General features: G+C 39.3%; 1 long non-coding RNA gene across 3 annotated transcripts in view; it reads right to left on the bottom strand.

Annotated features, from left to right (window-relative positions):
• Positions 1-1,425: 1,425 nt before the first annotated feature.
• Positions 1,426-20,604, bottom strand: part of LOC125634751 (uncharacterized) — a 52,398-nt gene continuing 33,219 nt past the window's right edge. For all 3 annotated transcript variants that reach the window (XR_012667429.1, XR_012667430.1, XR_007356043.2), the window contains exons 2-3: positions 18,263-18,446; positions 1,426-4,268 (exon numbers count right to left, since the gene is read on the bottom strand). This is a non-coding gene — a long non-coding RNA (uncharacterized LOC125634751). The remainder of the gene's footprint in view (positions 4,269-18,262; positions 18,447-20,604) is intronic.

The following is a 20,604-nucleotide window of genomic DNA, read 5'->3' as shown; positions in this document are numbered from 1 at the left end:
AGATATTTATGAAGTCATTGGGAAGTGAACTATCTCCAATTCAACAGGTTAATCATTAATATTTGGAGGATTTTCTTGCCATTCTGTATTAGGAGGAGAACATCACCAGACAGACATTTAAATTGTTTTATTTAACTAAAACAACAACATTACATATTCTGGATTTTTTCTTCAACAGCAAACATATATAATATTTTAACAAAACAAGCATATGAATTTTTGAATTTCATTAAACATTCAAGTTTTTTAAATTCAGATTTGTTTTAGTTAAAATTGTATTTAACTAAAATTAGTTAAATGAAATTGAAAAAACAAACAAACAAACAAACATTAAATCAACTATGTCAGCCAGGTCAACATGAGAAACTTAAATACTGACTTCTGCAGCTAACTCAGTTGTCTTCACCTTCATTTTCCTGTTTTGTTCATAATCTGGAAAAGAAAAACAACCTTTCCTGCTTTTTCAGGTCCCAAACGATTTCTCAATTTGGAATGAATTAGTCCAACAGAAGAAAAATATTCTATCTACACTGGCAGAAGAAGCTACTGCTGTTTAAAGTGAGATTATCACTTCAACAGTCTCTGAATCCAAATGCTTAAGTGACTTCCACCAGTTCACTGGTGTGACTTTCTTTAAAACATCATCAGCAAACGTAGATTTCTTGAATAATTCTTATTCCCAAACTGGGTCTCTTTTACAGCCTGCTGCCATTATAGATTTTTCCCTTCTAGTGAGAGAATGGTATGGTAGATCTCAAATCAATGAAGGCTACACTCAGAAAGACCTCAAGACTTCTGGAATATGCTGCTCAAACAGTTTCACTTTTGTTTCTACTGCCTGTCCCTCCCTTCTCACATTTATCTCCAGACTTTTTCTCCTTGTCCATATGTATTCTGCCCCCAACAATCTTCTATTCATTGAACTTTTTGAAGCTTTCCACTTTTAGAGAGAGGTAAGGGATTGACTCTATGTACACAAATTTGCAGAGGGACAATAGGGTTGACGTCTGTTATTTCTCACCTCTCTATATTATTTATGTTAAAACATTTTTGCTTTTAACAAACAGGTTATCTCTGGAGACACAAATCCACAGTTTGAGAACTGCAAAAGTAAGCATCTCTGATGGTATCTTCTAGACTGAGCACTGAGTCCCATTGGCTAGATAGAAAGATTAACCTAAATAATCTATACAGAAGCCCCTAGAACCCCAAAAGATTGGGTCCCTAATCCATGAACTATTGGAACTCATTTACAAAACTTTTCTTAAACATTACATTAATATATTGTCTCATACTATAGAATTAGAATTTATAATCCCTATTCCATGATGAGATATCTTTGAGCTATAATGTATTTTATAACTATCTATCTAATAATTATCTTATCTTATCTTAAAATTATCTTTAGATAGGTTTTTTCCCCTCAAAAAGCATTTTATCAAAAAATCTAATTTAAATAAAAACCGATTTTTTTGCTTTTTTTTTTTAAAAAAAATCATTGATTTTTATCCACCCTAAAATAGGATAATATTAATTTGTTTGTATTTGTGTTATCTTCAGTGAACACAAGTCTTGTTAGTCTCTGGAAATTAAGGAAGATAGGAAAATGGAAATTTATAAAACCTATAACTGCCATCAGTAAATAACAATAAGCCAATTACCACAAAACAAAGAGGCATAAAAAAAGCAAAGCTATAAACCACCGGACTTGTACAGCAACTACTAGTGTAGTATGAATCTTAAAACATTGTCTTGCATTTTCCCCAAGGCATTATAACAAACTAGTCAGTCTTATATTAAATTATTTGATTAACAATTCTTGTCATTTGTGGTTATTCTGTCACATCCTGTTTTTATGCCAATATTGAGACTGTTTTAAAGTATTTGTTGTTGAATTTTCTTAGCTCAGTGTACTTGAGAAAATAAAATTCCATTTGTATTAATTAACAGAAGGAAATAGAATGAGATAACATAAAATCTCACTTATTAAAAGTCACATGGAAGCTTTTTATGGTTTTGCTAAGGAAACTTGTGCTCTGGTGAGCTCTATGAAGCAAACAGTCTTCCAGTGAGAAGACATAATGACCTCCATTGGTGATGCCAGTTAGTTACCAGCTGGCTGATTTGATAAAACAAATCCACTTTTGCCATCTACAGATCATAAGCTTTTGATTATTGTATTGCACATCCAGATCAATTCAACCAGGGGCGAGGGGAGGGGGAAAGGGGAGTCATAAAGTCATGGAATTTAAGGCCAGGAGGGACCACCAGATCATCTAGGCTGACCCGCTGTATATCACAGGCCAGCAACAGCACCCACACACTAGACCCAGCAACCATATTTTGCTGTTGATTGGACAATGTTAGTTACATAATTCATGACAAAGTGTAGAAACAAGTAAATAAGTGGTCTATAATACCCATAAAACTGTGAAGCAATTCAGATCATCGTGGGCTTCAGGTGCTGGACCCCAGATTGGTGAGTGTATTTTCTTTCTGTATCGTGCTGATTAATTTTAGATGTCTAATCTTTAATTAATAAACCAATTGAGCTTGACCACTTGATGTCTTGTTGATTAATGATTTAAACAAACTCAATATAACACCTGAATAGTATTTAAACAGATTGATTTCCATGTGCCAATTCATCTGCTTAAAATCAAGCACGTGCTTAAGTGCTTGTCTGGATCAGGGCCAGAGCACTAAACATTTTGCAGGATCGATCTCTTAATGAGTAGACGTTGCCAACAAAGAGTTGGCTGCAATCCAAAATGAGACCGCATACAGTGAAATCTTTGTCAGATGATCATTTTTTCCCCTGCAGTGATGATCTCTCAGCATCCGTAGTTATACAGATTTTATCATCATCTCTGGAAACAGTATTGAGTAACCACATGAAAAGGCACAGAATATGGAAATGTTTGACACAGACATCTATTTATTCAAACTTCATCATAATATTGGGAAGAAGAAAATAAAATAAAGACAACAGAAACTCACAGTCAGGTTTGTATCGGATGACATTCGTAGAGGGATATACACATCCTGAGAGCTAATGGAACTCACTCTTGGAAACTGACATGTGCATTACAGAATAATATTTTCAAAGTAGAGTAATGTTAACTGAGGCACTGTTAAGTCCAAGAAGCATTCTCCCAGACACCGCTGGAAGGCATGCCCTGAACATGCTACCTCTCCCTCGCCTGAAAAGGAGGGGGCAAAAGCGGAGCGGTGGCGTGTTCAGGGAAGCAGGCGGAGTGGAGGTGAGCTAGGGCGGGAGGTTGCGGGGGGAAGCCTTAGGAAGCAATAGGGAGGGAGGGAATGCGGCACGCTTGGGGGAGGAGGCGGGGCCAGGGATTTGGGGAAGGGGTTGGGAAGGGGCAGAGCAAGGGGCTGGCATGAAAAGAAGCAGGAGCAGTCAACATTTTTTTTTTGCTTGGGGGCAGCAAAAATCCTAGAGCCAGCGCCTTTGGAGAAGGGGCTCGGGGGGTGCATGGAGCAGCGCCGTTGGGGGGGCATGGGGCTATGGAAGGACTGCAGGCCCCTGTATCCTGTGTTGGGGCAGGGGCCGTGCTGCGGCTGGTACCTGCTCTGCACAGCCATCCGGGCAGCCACTCCAGGGCCCCGCGCACAGAGGCTGATCCGATGCTACCTCACTCAGCAGCCACGGCCGAGCTCCATGCTGCTTCCTGCTCGGCCCAAGAAGCGGGACCGGCTGTGCTGGGCAGGGAGATCAGGCACCATGTGATTGGGCACCACATAGGGCCGGGGAGCCAGGCCCTTGGCAGCAGCAGCCTCCTCTGCCCCAGAAGCTGGGCAGGGCCGGCTGGTGTCATGGCTGGGGGCTGCCTTGGGTGTGCTGGGGCGAGCTCCCCTCAGTCTCTCCCGCTCCTGCGCTGTGGGGCTGTCCGGCAAACACTAGAGAGACAAGGTGAATGAGATATCTTTTATTGAACCAACTTCTGTTGGTGGAGAGATAAGCTTTTGGTCCAGTAAAAGACATTACCTCATCACCTTGTTTCTCTAATATCCTGGGACCAACACAGGTACAACTACCCTGCATACAACACCAAACACTGATATTTAAAAAAAAACACATAAAATATGTTAACAAAAATATCTGAAATTAAATAAACAAACTTTAACTATTACAGCTTTAGGGCTTTTTTTTCACTTCTCAGTTTTTCTTCATTTTCATTGCCAGTTTAATATATTTTCTTCCAAATCTCTTTCTTCCTTCAAAATCCTCCTCAAAACTTTTCTTTTGCCTACAAAAAAAAAAAACTGGTCAAGAGTTAGGCTGCTTGGGTGCTAAGATTACTGCTAACCAATATAGTCTCATTGTTTCCCTTCACTCCCCCACCTGTCTGCGTCCACGTGCTGTCGCTTGACTTATACTTTGTTTGTAAGCACTTTGGACAGGGGCTGTTTTTTGTCCTCTGTTTTGTACAGCACTGAGCACAATTGGATCCTAGCCCATGACTAGACCTTCTAGGTGCTATGGTAAACAAATAATAATAGCAGAGCCATACCTACACATTTTAGTCATTGCTATAATAGGTGTAACACAAGATCCCATTCCCTCCTTCTGAGTTACCAGGCACATATTTCATATGTTGGAGTATAACTTACAGATCTGTTATACCCACTTTTCAGACATTGGTCCTTCACATGCTTCCAATTTCAATGAGCAACAATGAAGCATCTGAAACATTTTATGCATGCAGCTCACATACTATGTTTTGATAATATAGGTCAAAATGTACATCAGGTACAAGAGAGGGATGTTAGAACAGGCTGGTCAACAAAGAGGCGAAGGACAAGCACAGTGACAGCAGCAAAAGGTGTTGACAGCTTTGCTTGACATTTTAAAGGCAAATAAAGACCGAAATACATCAAAAGCATTTTCACTGAGTGAGATGAAGGCAACTCTGTTCCAGCTTTGAGCTTCCACGGTACTTTAATGGGTAGGACTGTGTCTACTGAAAGAAAAACAAAACAAGCATAAAATGAGAAAATATTCTCTTCTAATGCAATAAGGTAATGGAAAAAAGTCACCAGGAACATGTTAACAATTCCTACAGTCCCTGTCATTTATTTTTTTATCTATACTAGGGAATAGTCTATTTCCCAAATTTTCCTTTTTTTTCTTTTTTAAGTGCCTTTTTCTAAATTTTGTGCAAAATAATAATTATAGGAGCACAACATATAAAGCTCATAAAATACGTGCATATAAACCTCATAGTATAAAATTACATGTTGCATGGTGCACATAAGAGAAATAAAATGAAACATTGAACTAATATGTATGGGACTGGGGTGTAGGTCATCTGGCCTAGTGCTCACTGCTGGGCTTGTGTCCACACATCAAGGACAGCCACACGACGGTAGTCTGTGAGCAGATGTCAGAGGAATTGCTAGAGCCTGGTTCAATAAGCAAAAGTCGTGGGTGGAGACTGGCAATCAGAAGACAAGACATTGTGAGGAGTCATAGCAAGCCAGAAGTCTGTGTGATCGCCCAGACAACTTCCTGGGGTACCCTCCAGGGTTAAATAATGTACTTGACCAATCAGAGGGTACTGTCACTTTGAACCCTTTGGGTGGTACTTCCTGTAGTACCCAATCTCCACAGTATTCCCTGGATGTGGTTCTACCTGCCCTTCTGGTGGCAATGTCAGGGGTCCCAAGCTCTGCAAACCTGGGTTCTATATCCAGAGGTCCTGACACAGTATTCTTCTCACCCAGTAATGATGTCACCCACCAATAATGTTAGATTGGCCTCCATTTTATAGATGTTGATGAAATATTCATGATTTCAGTTGGTGGCTTTAATCAGGAAAGCAGATATGAACATTCCCAGTATATATGGGTACTCCTTTATTACAGTGTCCCGTATTGGGACTAGAGTTGTGTGGAAAATGAAAAATCCATTTTGTGGAGGAATTTGAGATTTCAAAATTTGTTTTATTTCGATTTAGAACAGAACCCACAGATTCTGAAATTCTCTGTGAATGAAAATGTCAGAAAAGAAATAATTTCAGATTGTTTTGTTCTGACAAAGGTGAATCATTCTGTTTTACTTTTTACCTTTTTACCTGATGATATAGAATAAAATACTAAATTCAAACAAACCAAAAAGTTACTTCAAAGGGAAAAATCAAAATGTTTAGTTCTGGAAGTGTCAGAATGAGATGTTTTGATTCAGACTTTTTTCATTTTCTCCAACATGAATCTTCTGAAAAATTCATGCTTTTGCAAATTTTGACAATTTTGACAGAACTGAATCTTCCAATGGAAAATGGTTTGTTGCAGTTTTTCTAGTCAGCCCTATTTATTACTTCTTAAAAGGAACTTCATGTTTTTGTAATATGATTTTCCCCCCCAAAAAAGAATCTTAACTGCACAGAGTATTTCTTTTAGTGAGAATTTCCTAAATAAAAGGCCAAATTCTGCTCTCAGTTATTCCTTGTAACCTCAAATGCCCAGATCTCCAATCTACTATAACGAATCTGTTGTTTTCTGAGATTTCATTGTTGTCACTAAACTTCACACCATGAACACTTGGAACTTCGTGGCAACAGGTTTTGAACTCAGATTTTCTTCCTCCAAAAGCACGCAATCTTACCATTTGGGGTAAAGAAGAAACTCTACTAGTTTAGCAGTAACTCTACTGGCAGTACACAATTGAGCAGTTCTGACCTCTTCCAATAGCAGGCAGCTGAGTTCATTACACGACCTGCCTAAAATGATCTTCAATAAAAACTTTTTAAAGCTGCTATAGATTCTGACATATACATATTCCTATAACCCATAAAAATCTATCCAAGTTGGAAAACTGACAATGCTGATACCCTATTAACTACAATAGAGCAGCAACAATAGCAGTGCTGTTTTAAAGGGTGTATTATAGTTTATTTTAAACTCCCATTTTTAAGGCTTAAATTCTTGTTTATACGATATTGCATTTGGATGAAACTCGCTGTAAGCATCTACAATTATTATCATTTAAATAGTGCTGTCACTGTGTATCCTACTGTAATATTATAGATGAGATTTTCTAAACATCTGTTTCAAAGATCTTACCGTCTTAAGGCTTGGAATACAACAACAGCACAATACCTTAACCCAGAGGCTCTCAAACTAGGGGGTGTGGAATATATTCTGGGTGTGTGTGAGAAGCTTTAGGGGGAAAAACATACTGCACACATTTTAATCACAGCAACGAATAACTAGCAAAGCTGATTCCTCCTGACAGATCAGTAGGCGTCTGGCCATTAAGTTCTGAAGGCAGAGTGGAGAGCAAAAGCAGCAGCTGCTGGCCAGGCAGCCATCTCTGAACTCAGCACTGTGGCCAGAAGCAGCAGAGAAGTAAGGGTGGCAATACGTATATATTCTTGGGGGCGTGGGGGAATGCTACAGATGCAAAGAAGGGAGGTGCGATCAAATCAGTTTGAGAACCACTGCCTCTATCAAACACAGAATGCCTAGAGGGCACTTCACACTCACTGAAATGTTTTGCACCTTAAATTATGCCAGTTCCAGTGTGTTATTTTTCAGTCAAAGATAGGAAATTGCACTTTTAGGAGAAGTACAGATGTAAGTTAAAGCAGTTCTAGACTTGTTTGTTTTGCAAATCTCCAGCCAAAATAATTTTTTGTAAAGAAAGATGTTAAAAGAGAAAGTTTATTCGTGTAATTGTACTCCAATAGGATTCAGTCATGCTGATGTTCAGAAGACACTTACTGAGATTGCTTAGTGAAAAAATTGCTGCCTTGGCAATAAGAGGCTAAATTCTCCTCTCAGTTGACTTCAGTGGGATTGCATTGGTGTAGCTAAAAGGGAAATGCGACCATTTCCATAACAATGGTTTGTCATAATACTTAGTTCTGAGACAACGAACTCAAGAGGTCAGGCTTTCTGCGCCAAATTCAAGCTTCACACAATTCCACTGACCTCAATGTTGTTGTGCTCATTTACATCCAGGCAGAACTGGCCCTTTCTTAATAAGGGAAAAATCAAAGGAAATATCAATGAAAATCAAAGGAAATGGTGTCAGTAGTGGCTAAATGATGTTCATATAAACTATTTTATTGCTTTTGATACCAAAAGTATCTATTCTAGACCTCTAGGTGCTTCAACGCGCTTTACAAATAAACCATACAAATTAAGATTATCACAACCCCAATCCACATAACTACCTGATCAACTAACCAGGCAATCAAATACAAGAAGAACTCTCCTGAAGAAATTATCTTGTTTCTCAACCTTGCCTAAACAACCAGGAAAATAGACGAGCCATGGCACATGCCCCGCAGATCAACAAATTCCCAATTTCCACAAGACAAGATGGAGCAGTGTAAAGTATTAAGAATTGCACAGCTACTATATTCCAGGCTGTAATAATCATGTAATCCCCTTTGACCCAAGCAGTTACCAAAATTCAGGGCCTGCGCGTTGTTTTGGTTTTAGGGGGAAAGAGTGATGATCGAGTCAGGTATCTCTGATGCAATCCTGTTTATTTACAAACAGCGTACAAAGTGCTGTTTCCCTGAATACAGGAGGAATGAAATGGGAAATGGTTTCTTTGCTAACACCTCCAAACCCCTTTCAGTCAGCACTCTGTCCAAAAAGTTCCCTCTCTTAGCGTTTTCTCAGGGTCATGCTACAAACGCTTCTCTGGGGCTTCCTATCTGCCTTCCCTGTCTTCTACTGTGGTGTTTCTGCCACTTTTCACTCCCTCACAAACACAGAGCTCCATTAAACAATATCCAGCCCGCCTCAATTTGGATTAAAATCTCAAGGCTCAAGACTCTAGTCTTGCATATGGCCTATTGTTTCAACTTTCTATTCCATAAAGAAGCCTAATTGCTTTTTGCATTTATTCTAAAGGAAGGGCAGCAGTTATGCCCACTATCTTCAAAAGGGTTTCACCCAATCCCCAGCATAACAATACATAGCTAAGCATCTTATGGGAATAATGAGGATCCTAATTAAGCTCTATCACCTTTTCTTCTCTGTATTCTTGAGAATTATCTTTTTAAAGTGTAGAATACGATGGCTAATGCTTAACCTCATATGCAGCCTTGAGTAGGCTCTGCTTACTTGGCCTGGAGCACAAAGGCTTCCAGGGTTACGGCTCTTTAAATGTAGAAGATTACACCAAGTGCCTAACCTTTTTGGTGCCCAGGACTAACCTCCACTTGCATGCAGGCAACCTGTTGTATACTGCATAAAGGCTTACAGGATCAAGTCCTAAAAGATGGTTCCAGTGGTTGAACAAGGAGATTGGGTTTCCATCTTTAAAAGCTACAGACAGATAAAATAAAGATAGCTGAATTTAAAAATCAGGAGAGCTACTAGGTAACTTTTGTATAGTGTTGGTACCAGGGCATCATCACGTTCACAGTGTAGAAGAGCAATATATACTATACAATTGGAAGTCTTCCAGAGTGACAAGGAATCGGATGAGGGAAGCAGCACTAGAGCAGTGACAGAGGATTACTCACAGGATGCTTGCTCTGCAGGACATCTAAAAGAAAGAAGACTGACAAAGTGATAAGGATTTAGAATCAGGGGATGTAACAGAAAGCTGAGCTTGATGGAAGGAGCTAATATTAACAGGCTCAGCAGGCTCCAAATGGTAAGTGCAGGGAAAAACCACTGTTTGAGTTGTGCTGGTCAAAAGTTGAAGGCTGAGTCAAACTGTGGGTACTCACATGAGGAGAGGACTGAAGCAGACAAACCAGACCCTAAAAAAAATAATCGAGCATTTGGAAATGTTTTGTTTTGTCATGTTGTTTTTCAGGAAAAGCTTCTATGAAGGTGCCAGGAGAAGATAAACTGTAGATGAGTGAGTCACACTGGTAAGGTTGCTAGTGTCAATTGGCTCGTTTGACAGTTCTTAGAACATGATAAAAGAGAGATTCCTAATGTCAGACCACAAAATTCAAAAATGATGAAAATCCCCACAAATGTATTTCAGAGCTGGACTCAGCTTTAAAGGCCGCAAAGAAATATGCAAAACTCAGTGGATAAAACGAACAATATTATATGAAAATTCAATTTAATTTTAATTGAATTTCCTTCACTCATGTTCATGGCACTTGCATTCACTTTTCATGAAATATTAGTGCATAGCGGCACAAATGTTCACAGAAACAAAATGTCAACACTAGACCATGAATATTCATAGGTACTGAAGCTTACATTCACATGCATGAGTGTTGGTCATCTAACTGGGGAACAGAAACAAAACCATGTGCCTTGTCTGACCAATCTCTCAAGTAAGCAACACAACTCAAATAGGAAATTTGCAATTAATCCTGTGAGTTAAAAACCTTTACAGAACAATTTGTCAAATGAATACAGGACAAAATCAAAGACGTTTGTGTTTGTGGATATTTTGTGAGCACAAAGAGGCTAAATTTATATGATGAATTTTTCCCATAGCTCCAAGTTTAAGAAATTTCCCAAGACATGGAAGTTTAAGACAGAGCAGACAAAAAAGTAAATAGTGTTAGAAGAATGAAAGGCAAACAAACACAAAAATATTCTCCTGAAGGAATATAAAGGCCATGAAAGCAATCAGTGCTGCAACAAAACTTGTAGAGATGCCATTCAGAAAGAACAGGGGAGTATGTAAGATGTGGCACATCACAAGACAGAAAATGCCAAAAACTAGTCAAGATATGCCTAGTCTCTGGCAATAGAGCGAAGAGCGCCAGAGTATGTAAAACCAGATTAACTAGAACAAAAAGGGTACAACAAACTAACAAAGTACATTGCAGGGAAAAAGTGAAGAAGAAAGTTATTAGGAAACATTATTTGGTGTGGTAATCCACAAGTCAAATAATGATCTGGATGCATTGTACTATGAGTGGTAGGGCTATTTGGGTAATTTCTTTAAAAGTAGAATATGGAAAATGTACCTGATCTTGCCAACACGTAGGCTCTTGCTTAATTTTACACAAAGTAGTAGTCACACCTTACTTCAATGGGACTACTCATATGTATACATTTATGCACGTGCATTAGTGACGGCAGGACAGAGGCCCAAACTGGGCATGTATTTAGCTGTATAGTGATCATAATTGCTTGATAAAATGGAGTTTTTGTGCATACAAATTTCCATTTGAATGGAAAATTATGGTATTTCAATGAACAAACAGGCTCACAATTACATAAGGAATTCTGCATTTAGGCTCCTTTTTGCATGCAGATTTGCACATATGATTATGATATTTGCATATATAAAAATAGGTGTGTAATATATTCAGTCTTCACTTCATTAAAATCTTGCCCTATAAACAGACAAATCTTCTGCCAGCTTCTGAGGGGGAAGAGGGGACAGACATACTTGGATATCAACAGAGGCCATATTGTTAGCTGTGGTATCATTACTAGAGGGCTTTTTTAATCAATAGGCTTACAGTATATAAATGACAAGACATTAAAGAAATGGTCATTTCACCATTTTGTGGAAAGACCTGCAAAGGAAGGGTTGGAAAGGAGTACTTGTGGCACCTTAGAGACTAACCCATTTATTTGAGCATAAGCTTTCGTGAGCTACAGCAGTTTCCACAGTATGCATCCGATGAAGTGAGCTGTAGCTCACAAAAGCTTATGCTCAAATAAATGGGTTAGTCTCTAAGGTGCCACAAGTACTCCTTTTCTTTTTGCGAATACAGACTAACACGACTGTTACTCTGAAACCTGTCAAAGGAAGGTTTGTGTGGCTTGGAAAATAAACCTTAAAAAGGACATAAAAAGTAAAGTTATTGTAGCTGTGGTCCCAGGATATTAGAGATATAAAGTGGGTGAGGTTATATCTTTGATTGGACCAATTTCTTGAAGGCTCGTCTTTCTCACTAACAGAAGTTGATCCAATAAGAGATTACCTCATGCACCTTGTTCCTATAAAACATAGATGCAGCACTACACATAACAAATAAAACAGACAAGGAAGAAATGTAGAAGAAAACAAACTGAAAGCACAGCTTATAATATATTCAGCTTTTCAGAAGCATTAGTCATATTTATTTATATTCACATGAATAGTGAATCAAAAGTCAAAAGACACACTCTGATATCAGCTCAGTACACAGCTCAACTGATACTTTAAAAAAAACAAGGAAAATACAGAAAGCAACTCATGCAGTTGAGTTTCCTTCTTTTGGGTAAAACTGTAGCTGATGTGGGGGCAGATTACACTAGATGCAGCTCTTGCTGCATTTAAAGATGTCACTGGATATGTGTGACCCATGTTGAAAATATAATTTACCATTTTCATTATGAGTGGTAGCAGTAAGTTGCTAAAAGTAATGTAATTCTTTTAATTGATTTTCCTCCTGTGGTCTGCTGCCATGGGAATTTGGCTTCCTTCAAGAGTCTGACATTAAATCTTTACCCACAAAAATATGTTCTTAAAAAAAAGGTATATAGAATCAGATTATTCAGACTGTGTTTTCTTGAAACAGAACCTGCATATTAAATTCATTAATATGGACAGAATGCATAAAGAAACTTAGAATTTTAGCTCATGGTTTGTATTGTTTAAATCAGAAGGGTTTGCCATAATGCTATCAAGCACGAATGAAAGCTGTTACTGAGAAGAATTATTTTGAGGCATCAGTTTGTTTGATTTTAGATTAAATCCTTGTACTTGCTGAAAGTTTTGTAGCAAATACATATAGTAATTACATTAAAACAGTCTTGAAAAATGATTTTATGATTACATTAAATGTAAACAATATTTCTGTTCAAATTTATATGCCCATAACATTATTTTTATGAGGAAGAAAGGGGAATACACGAAAATTGATGCAAAGAGGCCATCAGTAACATCAGTGAAAAAATCTTTAGATTAATGAAAGTTCAAAGTTAAGTGGGAAATATACTGTACGCTTTCTACCTTAAATTCACATCGGAACTGTGTTTCTGCTGTTATCAAAAATAGCTTAAAGGTGATGCATGGTGGAACTAGATGCTATTGAATTTTAAAATACTTATCATATACACTAAGCTGCAGCATAGTATGTAGCCAAAAGATTAATCGGTGGCTATTTCTGGATAATGCCAAAAGCAAAATGCATCTGGATCCCATTAGTTTCTGAGTATGGACTTGGGAGCTATATCTTATATGTAGATGAGCGTTTTATCTACAGCTTTTAGGGGTTTTAACCCTTTTGTGATTTTTAACTCAGTCTTTGCGCTGCCTAGATCATAAATTGTTGGTATCCTTTGACTATCAAGAGGATCATAAAGCGTTGTTATTTATACCAATACACTAAACACATGTTAACTTTATTCATGTGAGTTGTTCCACTGAAGTCTATGAGACTCCTCACTTGAGTAAATTTAAACATATGCATAAGTGTATGAAGGATCAGGGCCTTTGCCATTCAAAGAGGTAAGTATAGCTTTTAACCCTTTATAGTTGTCTATGTTTTCTGTCAAATGTTAACCTATCCTTGCCCTATTCATCTTTGCCTCTTTCAGTATCCAGCCTACTTGTAGGCAACACCAGAATAATTTGTGTGGGGATTGCTCTCTCTGAACCAGTATCTTCTCTCTATCAGGCCAGTACTCAACAATTAATTCCCATTTTTCTGTACAAATAAAAGACAAATAATGCAATGTTCAGTAAAGATAACAGGCAGTATGTCCCAACGTGCAGCAGCTTGATTGAATTCAGATTGGATAAAATAAATGCATATTTTGTTTCAAGGTACAGCTGTGAAATTACACAGAAATTACACAGGGAATAAATGCATAATGCCTCACTGTGGATCCTTAGAAAGCCTGGTAAGAGTGTTATGTAACCTAGCTGCAATGGTAAAAGGTAAGTTTAGGATAAAGCAGCTGTAAGACAAGCATCTTTGCTTCTCTCTGTCCATAATGCGAGGATGACCATAATGATGATGACAATGACTACTCACAATGAACAGCATTGTTCAGAATAGCTTCCATATGAGGAGAGATAAAAAGACTGGTGCTGTTCATTTTAGAAAAGAGACAACTACAGGGGGATATGACGGCAGTCTATAAAATTATGAATGGTGTGGAGAAAGTGAGTGGGAAATTCACAAGAATAGGAAATAACTCAAGAACTAATGGCCACCCAATGAAATTAATAGGTAGCAGGTGTAAAACAAACCAAAGGAAATACTTAATCACACAATGTACAGTCCACCTTTGGAACTCATTGCCAGAGGATGTTGTGAAGTCCAAAAGTATAAATGGGTTAAAAAAAAAGATATGATATGATTTTGGAGGATAGATCCATCAATGGGAATTAGTCAAGATGGTCAGGGACACAACGTCATGCTCTCGCTGTCTCTGAACCTTCAAATGCCAGAAGCTGGGACTGGATGGATCACTTGAAATTGCCTTGTTTTGTTCATTCCCTTTGAAGCATCTGTCACTGGGCACTGTCAGAAGACCGGATACTGGGCTCGGTGGACCACTGGTCTGATCGGGTAAGGCTGTTCTTATGGTCCATTTAAGGATGTCAAAGAGCTTTACAGATCTTGCGCAAGTATTACCAGTCCCATTCAAGAGAAAGGGAAAAAGAGGTATGGAGAATTATTTCTTGGACAAACCCAGGGAATGAGTCAATGGCAGAGTTCTTAGTAATATGTGGAGGTTGTGATATTTGCAAACAGGAAGAGGAGTGTTAGGTGGAGAAAAGGGGAGCAGAGAACCTCTGGAAAAATACATAGCAGGACTAAGGGTTTAGCCCAATTAACTTAGGGAATACTGTGAATATCACAGTTACTATCTACTTACAAAGAGAAAATGGTAAAGATTTTAATGGCAAACATTATGGAATAGGAGATGGAGGGAAATATGGGATCTAGTGAATTTTTGTTTGTTATTTTAAAAGTCTTGCATATATTTATTTCATCAGATACACCATTCCATTAGTCATTTGACATTTCAACCAAATTGGCCTTCAAGGCTCAGTAAACCAACAGTTATGTTGATTGATGAAATAGTTTGTCTAAAGAAATAAATATATGAAAGTCTTTTAGCACCAGCACAATAATGCATGGTTTTATAACTGTTTTCTACAGTGGCACCAGAACTGGAGGGGCCAAGGCCCATCCACTTTTTGCCCAGGAGGACCCCACCCCCTTTCCCTCCTCTTTCCCCCAAGTCCCATCCCCCAGCGCAGATGGAGGTGGAGAGTCCTTAACTCTGCACTGGCTCCCCACAGCTGCCCATGCAGCTCTCCCTGACCCAGCTGTGGCTGGGGTGAGTGGGGGAGCGGCCCTCAGAGCTTCAACCTGGCCATGGTAAGCTATGAGGAACCGCAGACCCCTCCTTCTACCCTGGGCGCGGGGTGGGGACATAGGCCGGGGGCTGCTCTCCTTGAGCCCCCTGCACTGCAGCAGATGGAGGGTCTGCCTTGGCTCCCCACAGCTGCCCAGCCTTACGTGCATCTTATTATGGCCAGGCTGCAGCTCCAAGCTCCCCCACCATTGCTGGAGCCTGGTCGGGGAGAGCTGTGCAGGCAGCTATGGGGAGCAGGTCCCTCCCCCTGCCCTGGATGGAGGGCCCGGGGTCAGGGACACAGGCAGGGGGCTGCTATTAGGGACCCCCACAGGTGGGGAGGGCAGACTCCCTGCCCCAGCTCTGGCTTCTGGCTTGGCCAGGGGCAGGGCTTTGGGGGAAAGAGATGGGTCAGGGCCTTGGAGGCTGGGGTGGGGCCTCAGGGGGCAGGAGCCTCTGGGCCCTCCCCCCACTTTTGGAAAGGCTCTGACACCCTTGATTTTCTAGAATCCTTTAACAAACTTTAATACGCAGAGAGTGCAATAAAAATAGAGACCTACAGCTCAGCATCAGGGGTCACTTCACTATTAACCAAAGTACCTTTCCACCAAATGGGATGTCAGGAGAATTCTACACATGTAAGTAATAGTGCTAGTGACACTGAACTACACATAACTGCCTTGTAATTTTCTGAGATGGAGGCCACCAGACTCCAGTTACTTTGGTTGCTTGAGTTATTCACAGAGAAAAAGTTCACCATAGAAATGCAATAAAATTCTGCAATATATGAAAATTATTTGTTGCCCCAAAAAACAGAAGATTGACTTGTTTTTTTTAAAAAAAAAAAAACTTTATTCCTTTCCAAACACATTTTAATACCCTCTGAATATCATTCTTTTCTTTAGAATAATTCTTATCTCTAGAATCAGAACTGGTGAATTGGTGAAAGTGATCATTAAAACCAAAATTATACAGTGTCTAGAAGATCATGATATTATAGAGTTTAACAAGCAAGACTTTTGCAAAGGAAGATAGTGTGTCACCAACCTATCAGAATTCTTTAAAAGTGTCAACAAAACAAATAAAACGTATCTCAGGGAAAGGGGAACTCGTTGATATAATTTATTTAGACTTTCAAATCATCTTTGACAAAGTTTCCCAAAAGAGACTGCTAAAGAAACTAAGTAGTCATGGGGTGAGAGGCAATTTACTGTGATGGAATAGAAACTGGCTGAAAGACAGAAAACAAAGAATAGGAATAAATGGTCAATTTAAATCATGGCAAAAGGTGAAGATTGAAGTGACACAAAGATCTGGACAGGGAAGAATTGTTTAATCAATTATTGGGAAAAGCAGTGAGATGGCAAAATTTACAGATCACCACAATTATTGAGGACAGCCAAGACTAGAGAAGGCTATGGGTATGTCTGTCCCTGAAGGTGTAAATTCCAGATTGAGGGGACATACCTGTGTTATATCTGATCAAGCTGGGGGGCTAAAAATAGAATGTAGCCTAGTACATTGGATGCCTACATACTTGAGGCAGCTAGCTCTTCCCGCTGCTGCAGCTATACTCTATTTTTAGTGCACTAGTTCAATCAGAGCTAGCACAAGTATGTCTCTTTGAGCTGGAACTTACAGCTCCAGCTCAAAGTGTGAGGAACTCTATGAGGAACTACACAGGGACCTTACCAAACTAGCTGAATGGGCAAAATGAAGGCAGATGAAATTCAGTGCTTCCAATTTTAAAATTTTTTCACATTGGACATAAAAATGGCCATACTGGATCAGACCAATGGTCCATCTAGCCCAGTATCCTGTCTTCTGACAGTGTCCAATGCCAGGTGCTTCAGAGGGAATGAACAGAACAGGTAATCAAGTGATCTATCGCACATTCCCAGCTTCTGGCAAACAGAGGGTAGGGACACTTCAGAGCATGGTTTTGCATCCTGCCCATCCTGGCTAATAGCCATTGATGGACCTATCCTCAATGAACTTATAGCTCTTTTTTGAATCCTGTTATAGTCTTGGCCTTCACTACATCCTCTGGCAAAGAGTTCCACAGGTTGAGTGTGGAGGGAATAATTTGAACCTTTGCAACGCAAGATTCTAAATTAAGTGTATCAAGTCAGAAAAAAAGATCTTGGCACCATAGTGGATTGATTGCTCAATCAAGACCTCTGCCCAATGTGCAGCAGCTGTGACAAACACACACAATGTTAGGATGCACAAGTAATGGGATGGGGGAATACTATGGAAAATATGATGCCATATTTATAAGATCAGTCCTCCTTGCCTGGAATACCATATTCACTTCATCCTATCTCAAAAAAGATATAGTAGAATTAGAAGGGGTTCAGACATGGGCAATGAGAAAGATTAAGAGCATGGACAAACTCATCTTCTAAGAGAGAAGAGATTGGGACTGTTTACCTTAGAGAGATCTCCAAAACTGTCTGTCTCTCTCAGCTGAAGATTGGTTGTGGGAGAGCGATTAGCTACCTAAAAGCAATTTCATTTTAGGAATAAATGTGTTTCCCCCCTTCATGACTGGAGCAAGGAGAAAAAAATGTATTTAAAACAATAATTTCAGTGTTGTCTAGACACTGAAGAAGGCCAGAAGAAGGAAAAAAATGTTTTCAGTGAATCTTCCTAAGTCCTTTCAAGTTCCTTCTCACAATTTGTAAAAGGAGCAATAATTTGAAATGACACAGTTCTAGGGGGAAAATTATCCCCCTCCCCTCCCAAACAGAACTACAAAGAGAATTGTCTAAAAATAAAGAAAAGCCATCTGCTGAAACAGCCAAATCATTATCTACTCAAAGGCAAATAACACCATCTTAAACTGTGGCTTTGGAAAACTACAGTTCTCTAAAGTACTAAGTAGCTAAGATTTCAAATAAGAAAAATTATTAATTCATATATGCACTGCAGGAATGATATTGTTTTGATATAAACACTTTTAAACTATTTATTTTAGCTATGTTACCTTAGGCTGTAATCTTGTCACAACCAATAAACAAATCAGGTTCAGACCTGGTCAGTAGTTGGATGGTAGTCCATATTGGAGAAGCTAGGTGCAGTAGAAGTGGCAATGATTAGTTAGAAAGTTCTCAGTCTTCTTTCTGGTGTTCTACAGAACCAATGCCCTTCGATGCTACTGGATACATCATCTGTAAGATAGGAGAAACCAAGTTCAGGAACATCTGTGGTAGCTGAAGTTTCCATGGTACTTTTTTACAAAAGTAGGGGTGTTCACCCCAATTTCCTCATCAAAAGGTGAATTTGGGAAATTATATTCTGCTGATCTAAAGCCCCATTCTTGCAACATGAGGTGCTTAGGTGGACTACTGCACCCTCATTGAACTTCATGAAATCAACGGGGCTCCATGCAGGTACAGCAGCCCGACCAGACAGATAGTGTAAAATTGGTCCTAAATTTCCTGTGCTGTTTCAGGTGGATACAGTATTAGGCTTTGATCTTGCATCCACAATCTCCCTCGTGCAGACCTCTGAGCCTGTGCAGAGTTCCACTGAAGTCAATGGAAGTCTGCATGAGTTTAGGGAGTCCAGATTTGTGGATGATAATCTTGTCACAACCAATAAACGAATCAGGTTCAGGGTGTTAGTCCTTCAATCTCCTGACCTAAACAATTGCATAATATTACAGAAGAGATGGCATTTTAGTAGTCAATGGTGTTTTCCCTGAAAACAGACTTAGATACATTTGTGAAGAGCGTTGTGTTCCTTCTAAATTAAAGGTGCTATTCAAATTCAAGTCATTATTCATTCAGTTTATCATTCTAAGAGAGTCACGTGAAACAAATTCTTAACATTTTTACCTTATTCCAACTCAGTATCCAACCTCTCCCCACTCCTCACATTTCTATTTTAAGTTCCCAAATATTTTAAAATAAAGTTTATTTGCACTGGCTTCTGGTTTAGCACTTCCCATCCCCATCTCAGTCTTCAGACCCAGATTAGAAAACTGTCAATTGGAATAAAAGTGTTACAAATTGCATAAATTACATTTACTCTAGTTAGTAATGAAAGTAACTTCCTAATGCTTAATGCCTTGTTTGCATCGTTCCCTACTGCTGAGTTCTGTTGTAACCTTTGACCTGTGCTGATCAGCCAATGCATATTTTATCGGTCAGGGATCTGAGTTTTGCAGTTTAGCTTGCTGGTTTGACCTGGTACAGAATATGTTAGAACTGTTGACAGAAATAAGATCAAAATAGATTTAATGGAATTAATTGGATAATTGAGAGCAGAATGTGGTTTACTGTATTAAAGATTTTTTTCTAAATCAGATCTGAATAGCTGGATTGTGCCTAAGGAGGATGGAATTGGGAGGGCCTGATAGTTATTAAAATTAAAGTGATCTAAAACCACTGTTATATTGGGGAAGTGCTTGGAGGGGGTCATCAAGACACACTATCTGGACAGCTGTTGCTGGAAAGATTCTGCCTATAGAATAGTAAATCAGGCAGATGCAAGTTGTGCTAAACAAATGTGCTCACAAGCAGCAGCTACTACATGCAGTCTCCCCAGAGCCAGTGTTCTCAAGTACAGAATAGGGCTTAGCCATTCCTTGCTTCCATCCAGACAAGTCTCTTTCAGAGCATGGAACACCTCATACATGTGATCTCTGACTCATAAGACTGACCTGGAACACAAACTCACCCTGTCCAGATAGGGTTTTGTGGCAGGAGTTCTGGTTAACCAAAATTGACTATAATTTGACAAAAGTCTCCAGCTTCCATGCAATTTTATAAGAAATACATTCAAAGAGTACAAACCACCCTGGGGAGCGGGTACGTTTTCCCACATCTCCTTTTCCTGGGCAGTGCACACCTTCAGACCAGCATTCCTTTCTTCAGGGTGCTGAGCCTAAATGGGCTCACCTACACCTAATGAGTTTCAGCTAGTAGTGACTCCCTGTACTACCTCTCGACCCTGACAGGAAACTCATTGGTCATTGGCTGGCTCCACTGGGTCCCCTTCAGGTGAGATCATTGGGATGAGCTGCAGAAGACCTCAGAGAACACTGAAAGATGAGGCACCCTCTCACATGGATGATGAGCTGAGAAAAGGAGGGTGGACTTTGAAGAAGGGAGCTCTGAAGATCCACCATTACATTATCAACATCTTTTACTGATCATAAACGTCAGATTAGAGAGAAAAAAATCTTTCAATAACTCTGAATTTTGACTGAGAACCTCTGCTATTGCAAATTCATCTTCACTAAATGCCACATACTACATCTACACTTACTGCACATAGCTACTAGGCATGGCTGGCAGTTCCATGATATTTGCAAATGAAGCA

Source organism: Caretta caretta, chromosome 3 (genome assembly GCF_965140235.1).
Source record: "Caretta caretta isolate rCarCar2 chromosome 3, rCarCar1.hap1, whole genome shotgun sequence".
NCBI lineage: Eukaryota > Metazoa > Chordata > Testudines > Cheloniidae > Caretta > Caretta caretta.
This window is presented reverse-complemented; position numbering and strand designations above follow the sequence as displayed.